The sequence below is a fragment of the Myotis brandtii genome, unplaced genomic scaffold (genome assembly GCF_000412655.1).
Source record: "Myotis brandtii unplaced genomic scaffold, ASM41265v1 scaffold528, whole genome shotgun sequence".
Classification (NCBI taxonomy): domain Eukaryota; kingdom Metazoa; phylum Chordata; class Mammalia; order Chiroptera; family Vespertilionidae; genus Myotis; species Myotis brandtii.
The window spans coordinates 355,807-364,877 of NW_005369930.1; the positions used below are offsets into that span (position 1 = coordinate 355,807).

The 9,071-nt window shown below is 56.2% G+C and overlaps 1 long non-coding RNA gene across 1 annotated transcript; it reads left to right on the forward strand.

Annotated features, from left to right (window-relative positions):
* The first annotated feature begins 6,299 nt into the window (after nucleotides 1–6,299).
* On the forward strand, nucleotides 6,300–9,052 carry LOC106728056. The gene is made up of 3 exons (XR_001364302.1): nucleotides 6,300–6,629; nucleotides 6,921–7,019; nucleotides 8,953–9,052. It is a non-coding gene; the product is annotated as an uncharacterized LOC106728056 (long non-coding RNA).
* The last annotated feature ends 19 nt before the right edge of the window (nucleotides 9,053–9,071 follow it).

The window sequence follows — 9,071 nt, forward strand, 5'->3', positions numbered from 1 at the left end:
GCCCCTGCACATTCAGGGTGTCCTCCCCATGGGCCTCTGGCTGCGGTGCCTGTGTCTGGATCCACCTTCCTTCACATCACCCCTGGCCCAGCCTTCCCTGAGACCCCATTAGGGTCTCCCCTGTTCAGCACAGCACCCCAGACTTGGATGACTGGCCAGGCTCATGGGTCCTGATGGATTCATGCATGAACTAACTCATTGGTGATGCCACTTGCTAGGTACCTTACCTGAAGGTCTCTAGAAACCAGCTTGGAGGAAATGTAATAGGAAGAAAACCCACATTCTAAAATTGAGCCCCGACCACCACGGTCCTGGGCAAGGTCATTCCTGCCCCCAGAGTGAGGACACAGTGTGGCCCTTTGGGGAGCTGGCCAGGCGGCAGGGACTCACTTTTGAGGCAAGCCTGGCTTTCAGCTCTTCCTGCCACCAACTCCAAGCAGCCTGTGCACTCTTCCCTCCTGCAATCAAACCGCCTCCTTTGATGCCGGTGAGGCTGATGGCACAAGTGATCTTAAAACGCCTCCTCTCAGCCCTGCCCGAGGTCCTGGCACTGAGAGAGGGCCTGTTCTCCTGCCTCCCTGGGGTCTCGCTTCCTGGGTCGGCCCTGGTCCCTCCTGCGTCAGGCTTCCCGCAAAGCCTCGGCCCTGAGGACCTTCAGCTGCTTGGAGGAAAGGGGGAAAACAGCTCTGAAAAGCCTTCTTCGGCCCTGGGCCATTGTTTTTTCTCCTAGCAAACTTGGCCCCCATGTGCTGTTTAACCAATAAAAGTTTGGCCTCCGTCCCCCTGCTGTGAAATAGGGCCCAGCCGAGGCCAGGACAAACGGCGCCTTGGGGTGGCTAGCCTTTGGGACGGAACAGCCCTCCTGATTCCACCAGCCCTTGCTTTTATTGGATTTCAAAGTGTCCTCTTAAATATCTCTCAGAAAGTCAAGCTTTCTCTTCTCTAATGAGGAACAGAATCGGTAGAATGGGTCCCCTGACATCTGGCTCTCAACGGCCAAACTGGTGGCTGTTGGCAATTTGACCTCAAACTTTCCTGTTCCCATGGCAGCCACTGTTTTGGGATAAACTGTCTCCATGCCCTCCAGGGTTCCTGGTGAAGCTGCTGGCCTCTGGGAATGTGTGTTCATTTTTATATCTTCTTCCCTCCCTCCCGCTCAGCTCACCGGCCCCTGGCAAAGCGCCTGCATAGATAAGGCTGCACCGGTGCCTCCCCTTGTCATGCTCTGTGCCAAGGGCTGGTGGTTGAAAACCAACACCAGCATAAATCGTGATCACAGTAAGAACAACCTTGTCCCTTTAAAAAACACACACAATTGACTATTGTCTTAACATCCAGAAGAGTTGTGTAGCACTGAACTGGTGAAAGAATGCAGGCGTCCTTAGCACTGGGCAGAAACACCATTCACACACATTAGGTTTTCATCAAGTCAGCGGTCTTTTCAAAGTTCAGATTTAGAAGAGACAGACACAACTAAAGAAGCAAATAAATGCAAGTTCGTCAGGGAACAGTCCAGAAATCTGTGCCTGGTTTCTAAGCAGAAAGAGCCACCCAGGGCTCCTGGGCTCCAGGACCCCCTGCTAACTCCCGAGCAGTGGCCCAGTGAGCACGGAGGGGGGTGTGTGTGCCGGGTACAACTCAAGGTCACAGCTGAAATCCAGTCCACATCAGGGCCACCCTGCAGCACAGGTTGTGGTTTCCGAGTCAGCACATTTGGAGGTCCTCTGCTCCCAATTCTAGAATCACCCAACCTCCTCTCATCAACTGGGGTGACTGAGATGACTGTACTTCAATAGGGAATGTGTGCGTGTCCCGTGGCTGCTGTAACAAATGACCACAGACCCAGCAGATTAAGACATTACTGCTTTATCATCTTTCAATTCTGGAGTTTGGAGGTCAGACCTGGGTCTCAACGGGTTCTAGTCAGAGTGCTGCGGGGCTGGTTCCTTCTGGAGGCCCCACGAGAGAGCTTGTGCCTTACCTTTCCCAGCATAGAGAGGCACCTGCATTCCTTGGCTCACGGCCCCATCCTTCGTCCTCAAATCCAGCAGCACAGCACCTTCCAACCTCTCTCTGCATCTCCCCCTCCTATCTCTATTTTACAAGGGCCCCTGTGTTCACAGTGGGCCCACCAGGACGATCTAGGACAATCTCCACATCACTACTTAATCCCATCTGCAAAGTCCTTTTTAGCAGTGAGGTGACATACCTGTAGGTCCTGGTGATTCGGACATGGAGGTCTTGGGGTGAGAGCTGTCATCATCCTACAGGCCACCACTGTGAGTTGGTCTTCCATGCCTTCTGCCTCAAACTTTATATTCCAGGAAACACAAAGTGCTCTCCTGCCTCCGAGTCTTAGCTCAGAGGTCCCCACAGCCCAGCACCCCTTCCAATAGCCTTCACCTGGTTCATCCCTATTCTCCTCGGAAATTGAGCTCCCAGTATAGCTGAGCCCCAGGCCTGTGATGCCCATGAGGGATGACCTCCCAGAACGGTGTGTGTGTGATCTCTCAGAATAGGGTTCAGGAGACAGGCCTCAGGGATGCTGGGCTAGTGTCTCCATAGACTCTGGGTGTGAGGCCTGAGGCTGCCTCAGTTTCCTTAGCTGTAAAATGGGTATAAGCACAAGTCCTATCCTCCACAGGGAGACAGTGATCAGGTACTTACTGACTTTCTTATGTGCTGTGTGTCCTGGGCCACTGTAATGACCTCTCTGTGCTCCAGGCTGTCATCTGCAAAATAGACCTAATGACAATACTTACTGCAAAGTTTTACACGAGGACCAGCTGGATCATAGTCTGAAGAGCTTGTAAATGTTAAACGTGATTCGTTGTGAAAGGAATTAGCCCCAGTCATAAAGGCGCCAGGTGTTGAGCAGGAGAGAATGGAAGGAAAGGCAGACGCCGCTGTGAGCAATAGCCAGTAGTGGATCTGAAGCACGTGGTGAGGATGGGGCCAGCAAGCAGGCTCAGACACCCCAGGATGTGCCTGCCATGGCTGGTCTCACCCATACCCCCCCCCAAAAAAAAACCACCTCAGGGGCTGAGCAGGAGCCACAGCCTCAGAGGCACTGCAACTTCCCGCAAGTTAGCACCTCCTGGTTCCAGTTATGACTATAAAAGGTTGTGAAGTGTGTGAGATGGGGAAGGGGCGGTGTTAACCAAGGAGGCACTGAAGAAGCAAGGCGAGTGGGGAGGGAGGGAGAGAAAGGGAGGGAAACTCTAACCAGTCCAGGACCAGCAGAATGGTTGCCATGGAGACAAAACGCAGAGCTAGCAGCCAGGGCCTATCCGGGCCCCTCCAGCTTGCACCTCACAGGGAGACCTTGAGAACCGTCCACAGCTGGGCTCGCTGGTGTCTGTGATTAAGAAATGTGACCACCTCTTCCTCCCACCTTCAGCTGCAGTGCCTAAAACCTCCCCCACAGGCCTCGGTGTGGCCCTGCCTCAGGCCCCCAGGCATGCAAGGTCTACCCCACCTGGCCCAGCAGCTGCAGGGGCCCCTGGCCTGGTGGGCTCCCAGAAGCTCCTCAGGAGAGAGGTGCGCCCTTGGCTCTAACTACCCTATCGGTTTTCCATCTAGCGTGTTCTTTTGGCATTTTCTCTTCTGCTTTTGATCTCCTCTTTGTCTTTCGGTTTTGAACGGGTTCCAGGTTCTTGGGGAAGTGGTGGACTCATCACTCCACCGGGGCAGGGGAGGTACAAGATGAGCCTGGAGCATCCTGTGGGGCCAGACAGCCTGGAAATGCTTCCAAATTTAATGAACTAGGAAGGTTAGGAGCTCTCAAAGGACACTGGGCACAGCCTGAAGGCGCTGCCAGTGGCCACAGAGGGGCCGCGTGATCAGCAAAATGCGAGAAGGTGGCTCGGGATTCTAACCGGAGAGTAACACACACACGGGCACGAGTCTGTGCCGATGTAAACCGCTGACTGGACAAGGCCCTAGAAACGAGGGCCAGGGTTCTGTGCTTGGAGGAAGGTACGTGCAAAACCCTGTCGCTTAGTGCCACGGACAACTTCCACTCCTCAGCTCTGGGCGAGCGGAGGCAGGACTGCTTGTAGAGCTGTGGCCGGTGAGCCAGGAGCACCCACCTGGACTTAAGTGTGGGCTCCTTCCTGGGCCCGACAGGGGTGCAGCCACACGGGGACCCAGCCATCCCAGAACCCCAGCCGGAGAGGACTGGGGCTGCCGCTGCCCTGGGTAGCTGGGCTGGCGGCCGTGGCAGTAATTTTATCCCTGCTTCCCCTACAAGTGTCCAGCAGATGGCTCCTCAGAAGCAGGGAGCTCAGTGTCTGAAGGGCTTATATATTCACCTAATATGATGGCATCCAGCATGAGTAAGGGCTTGGACAGATTCAAGGAGTTGCTGACTTGGGGGTGGGAGAAGGGCGGGAGGGACCAGAGGCCAGGACTCCGAAAGGGCTTGCTGAAGGGGCCAGGCGTTTTTCCTGGCCCGTGCACCAGCACGTGTGGCCAGAGGACATTCTGTGCTGCACTACGGGCTGGGCCCCTGGGGACCATGTCTGATTCTCAACTTCCACCTGCAGGAGCCCGTAGAGGATGGCTTTGGCCGACACGGGCAGGTCCCTGGACACAGTCAAGCAGATGAGCAGGCAGTGAGAGTGTGGGAAACGCAGAGGCCTGGCCGCTTTAGCTATCACCTCTGTCACCTTGGGGGCGATCCCAGTTCCTCTCCTTCCCTCGCAGACTGCCTCTCAGGCATCAGCACTCCACATGCCCTCTGCTTGGGGAGGGCTGATGGGAGACCCGGGGGCTGGGATGATGTGTGCTTTCCTGGCTCCCTTCCTCCTTCCCTCCCCCATAATTCTGGACTGTCAGCACGGAGTGCTCCTCCTGCCCTTCCTAAGAACCCCCACGCAGCCTCGCCTAGGACGCCAGAAGCCCGAGGGCCAGACACGCCCTGGGCAGGGCCCAGGCTGTCCTCCCAACTTCCAGCGTGGAACCTGGGGGCCTCTCTCATCACGTCCAAGGCTGGTGTGACGTTCGCAAACACCTGCCCACCCAGCAATGTTAATAAAGGTCCGACCATTGGGTGCATCACAGACAGTGTGTTGCTGGGAGGACCCGCCAGCAAAAATATTAAACACTGAAGGATAGACTGGACAAAAGGAGTGTGAGGCTTGCACAATGAGAACTACAATGCATTGCTGACAGGAGTTATGGCTCTGAGTAAGCCGAGGGACATGGCTGTGGTGTCATCAGCATGTCTGGTCTTTGTCCCATGGCCTGATACTTTGTCTCAAGCCCCTGGAACATCTTTTGTGCTAAAGAGGGGACTCCAGGCAGGGAACCCACCTTGTGACCCCCGGCCTCTGATCTTCTGGAGGCCTCTGATCATCAGTTGCCAAGGATTGACTTGCAGATGAAAACAATTGGGGGATGAGGCTCAAGGAGGATGGGTTTGGTTGCTGGGAGGTGGGGCAGCCAAGGAGGGCATGGGAGCTCGGCCAGCGGAGCGTGGATGCCCTGGGCACTCCATGCAGGTGGCCTCAGCTGTGGGGACAGCTTTCTAGGCTGAGCCCCTAACCTGTGGGGTGGGCACTGATCCTTGGGGAAGTTGGTGTCAGAGTGGGATTGCCGGACACTCAGCTGGTGTTGAAGAATCAGGAAGTGGTGTTGGACCTGCCTTCCTCTGGTTCCCACGCGAATGACAAGGGGTGTGTGAGAGGAGGAGGTCTCAGCACAGGAAAGGGACAGTCCATTCTGACCTCTGCAGCCCCCGGAGCCCAGTCCTTCACATAAAGGATCGAGGTGAGCAAAGCGCTGAGTCGGCACCGACTTCTCCCCCAGGACACCCCGTTCTCTGGAAGTGAGGGGACTGGTGCCCGCAGGCTTGGGACCTGGTGAAGGTATAATTCATCCTAACCCCCAAGACACATGTTGGCTCTGCTCATCCTGCATCCCTCCCCAAATCTGTCCCCCACACTCCCACCCCAGGTGACAGCCACTATGTAAGTGGCTTCCCTTCCACCCCCCTCCTGCCCCCGTACACCTCTTCTTAATTGCCCACTAACCAACTCTTGCCCATGGTGGGAGTGGGGCTGAGGGACCTCTGACTGGGGCATTTACCGGGGGGCACCAGGGGCACTTGGCCTCAGAAAGCTTAAGTGGCCCCAAGGCGATCACATGTCTCTGAGTTGAATATTGGTTTGCATTTTACAAACAAAAGCAGCTGCTGCAACAGACATGTGGGCATCGAACAAACCAGAGAAATCACATTTATTTCCCAATTATTTACTTAGAAAAACCATGCCAAACAGAGGCTGGAGCCCGGGCTGTAACAGGATCATCTGGGCGCCAAGGGGCAGGTCTTGCTGCTGGGAGGCTGTGTCCCGCAGCCCAGAATTGGATCAGAGGGTGAGGAAAACAGAGTGTTATGAAATGTCACGACCCGGCCTGGAGGCAGAGAAGCCTCCTTGTGCCCGCGTCCTCCCTCCCCTCCTCCCTGGGACTCAAGGGTCGGCATTCCCAGTACCGCCTTGGAGAGTAAACAGCACCGGGACCTCACGCAGATTCCCCGGGTCAGTCCTCGGAGGCTCAAGCAGGGGAGGCAGCCCAAAACCAAGCGGAGGAGCCAGGCATTCTTGGCGGGCGGACGGGCGCACGTGGTAAGTTCTGACTGGCCGCTGGGGTTTGTGGCCTGGCCTGGGGGTGTTCCAATGGCTCCTCCTCTGGGCATTGTGTGTGGTTGGCCTGACCAGCCAGTTCCTTCCTGGGCAATTCCCCAGGCCAGATATTTGCAGGGTTGGGGGTCTTCCCAGCAGGAATTCTGCTCTCACCCTGCCCAGACTCTCGGGGTGCCAACTGAGGAACCCCCTTCATGAGGTTGCAGAGGCTGGGGTTTGAGGGCATCAAGGCAAGAGCCCACACCCCTCTTCCTTGCCCCCTCCCTCCCACAGGTCATCGTGGAAGGTCCCCCACACGCAGGGCTGCTGGCATCCGCAGCAGGAGGACCGCAGGACAGAAACCCATCTCCTGACAGCCGGACAGCTGTGAAGGTGCTTCACAGTAAATAAGATGGTGACCTGACAGTGTCCAGGGGGCCGTCTTAGATGGGGGTTTCCTGTAGCTGGAATGTGAGGGGCAGCTGGCATCCTGGAGGACAGAATGGTTCCTGTGGGGAGGGGTGGAGGACTGCGACCAAGTACCCTTGCCACCTGGAGTGTGCTGACATGACCCAGGAAGGCACTCGGAATGACAACTGATTTCCCAGAGGTCCATGGGGTGGCTTCAGGGTGGAGGGAGCAGTGCAGATGGAGAAAAGGGATATCGGGTGTTTTTGATGGACGGCACGTGGGGACAGAGTCATGAAGGAGCCTGCCTAGGTCAGGTCCCCACTGGCAAGGATAGGGGACTGGAGGCCAGCGGGAGTGTCTGGCCCAGCTGGGTGGAAGGTCCTATAGCGTGGGCCAGGGCTCCCAGCCCCCTGGGAGCAGAATAAGGACTGTGACCAGGCATCCTCGGTACCTGGCCCTCTGCCTCTGTGCACCTTAGTTTTCTCATCTGTAGAATGGGTCCGTCCATTCTCTGCCTAAGTCTCAAGGCTTTGTCAGAATGGAACCCATCTACGTCCTGCTCCACAGAGTGCCAGGCCCCGACCCTGGAGGAGGGCCCTGATCTACAGTCACGTTTGTCAGGAAAGAAATAACGTTGCCCTCAGACCACACACCCTGGCTGGGTCCTGGGCGCAACTGAGTCCTGCTTGACCCAAAAGGAGCTGACAGGAGGCAACCGCCCTGCTCTGTGTCTGTCACCCTTTCCTGAAAACCTGTCACAAGTCAATGCAGTTAGGTGGGAGGTCCTGGGTGAGTCTAGCCCAGTGGTTCTCAACCTTCTGGCCCTTTAAATACAGTTCCTCATGTTGTGACCCAACCATAAAATTATTTTCGTTGCTACTTCATAACTGTAATGTTGCTACTGTTATGAATCGTAATGCATATCTGATATGCAGGATGGTCTTAGGCGACCCCGGTGAAAGGGTCGTTCGACGCCAAAGGGGTCGCGACCCACAGGTTGAGAACCGCTGGTCTAGCCAGTCCTAACCAGGGTTCCTGCAGCCCAGCCCACATACCTGTCTTGTTGACTTTTACATACTGGAGAAGTCAGTACCTGGAAGACCTCCCCGGTCTAGCACAGGGGTCTCCCTCTCTCCTGCCCCCTGGTTGCCCCTCCTCCCTTGTCCCTTCTCCCAGGGCACACGGGTGGAATACTCAGGCAGGTGGCATCTGGGAAGGGACAACGGTCTCACAGGGCAGGGGGAGAAAAGGCAAGACACAGGAGTACCTTCCTTACCGCCCAGGCCTGGGCTGGTCCCAGACACTCTCAGTTTGAGCTGCTATTGGAGGCCCATCAGCTCCGACCGCAGCAGCCCCAGAATGGAATCCACTTCGTGCCCTGGCCAGGCCAGCCTTACTCAGCCACGGTCCTCCTCCAAGGCAGGCCCTCGGTGCCCCAACATCCCTGGGGGCTGGGGCCATCCGTGACACCAGGCACACAGCAGCCTTGGGATGTCAGCAGTTCAAGGGAGTGTTTGTCTTGTGGAGTGAAATATCTCAGGGCCTGGTGGGAGGGATCTATTTGGAGAGTGAGTTTCCACACAAGCCAAGCTTTGTCCAGCCTCGGGAGGTACCCAGGAGGAGATGCCAGGGAGATATCTGTTCTACAGAGTTCATGGGGTCACAAGGTCATGGTTCAGGGAAAGCCATCTTCCAGGGTACTTGACCTCTGGGCTGCAAGTGTAAGTTCTGAACCCTGAACTGGTCCAGCTGGGGCACCGGGTGCACCCAGAACCTGGGTCAAGTCCCCCAACCCTGCCCACCAACTGACAGCCAACAGTGAATTTACAGTCTAGCCTCTCCTTTAGTGAATATAGATGAGAGGTAAAATTCTGTAGGAGTGATGAAGCCTCATGCTGCCTCCTCTTTGTGAAAGATTTCAGATGGTGACTTCCAGACGGAAAGAGAGGTTGTGAGGGTGCTGCCCTGAACCCACCACCAGGGGGCGCAGCTGGGCAAGCGCTGCTGTCCGTCTCTGCAGGGTTTCCAGAAAGT